At 50.3% G+C, this 973-nt stretch overlaps 1 non-coding gene across 1 annotated transcript; it reads right to left on the reverse strand.

The window, feature by feature from the left end:
• Positions 1-448: 448 nt before the first annotated feature.
• LOC115063918 lies at positions 449-583 on the reverse strand. Its single transcript, XR_003843784.1, has one exon. It is a non-coding gene; the product is annotated as a small nucleolar RNA SNORA17 (small nucleolar RNA).
• Between the last annotated feature and the right edge of the window lie 390 nt (positions 584-973).

Below are 973 nucleotides of genomic sequence, written 5' to 3' on the forward strand. Positions count from 1 at the left end.
GCCCTGGAGAGAGGTGGGGCCAGTTCTGTACAACCCTCAGACGTCAACGTGTCCCCAGGGCAGCAGACCAAACCAGGCAAGTCTACCTGGCCCTTGAATGTAACAGACCCCTCAGCTGCGGGGCCAAAAACCTAGTCATGACCGCTGGTGGCATCACCAGCTCCTCACATCAGGCTGTTCCTCACTACCAAAAGTCTCCAGTTCTGTCTCTCTTCATTGTGTCCACATCCTTCTGTTTCTCGTTCTCTTTAGTTTCTCCACCTCTTACTTACCCTCTTAGTGGTGCCCAGAGTCTCTGAGTGTCTCAGGTCATCTCAGGAATGGTCTCAGGAGTGCTATGCCTCACTCGAGCATTATGGCCCTGGGCAAAGGTCATCTTGGACATGATCAGCACCCCCAGACTCGCTTGGTGGTGGCATGGTTGTCTCAGGCTCACTGTTTTTCAGGAAGTGTTAGGCTCCTAATCATTTGCCAGATGTTCACTGGTCAGAACACTGAGTGTAGACATAACTTCTCTCTTCTCTGCCACCAACTGATGTATATGTGACACAGCAGCCACACCTGTAATGCCTCTAGGGGCAGGGCTAATCTCCATTCTATCCATGAGAACAAGGCTCAAATCCTTGTGCCCAGTGACGTATATCTAACATCAAAGCCTAACTTGGTTTTCCTAAACCACATCGTTAGGATCCTTGGAGGCTCCTAAAGAGTGTTTACAGAAACTGGATGGGCAGTGGGAGCTATCCAGAGGGTTCAAATGAGACTTCATGGGCTAGGGACTTCAGGCTTGGAACCTTCTCCAAGTACAAAGGGCAGGAAGGCATCCAAAGAATCAAGGTGAGCTACAAGGAAGGCAAAGCCCATGGGATAGAAGGTTTACTGGCACAGGGTCACCACACCTGGAGGCTCACTGGAGACAAACAGTCTTTGTGGATCTCATTCCCACACCTGAGTCCTAATACATAAGCTCCTT

This window comes from Mus pahari, chromosome 4 (genome assembly GCF_900095145.1).
Source record: "Mus pahari chromosome 4, PAHARI_EIJ_v1.1, whole genome shotgun sequence".
Taxonomy (NCBI): domain Eukaryota; kingdom Metazoa; phylum Chordata; class Mammalia; order Rodentia; family Muridae; genus Mus; species Mus pahari.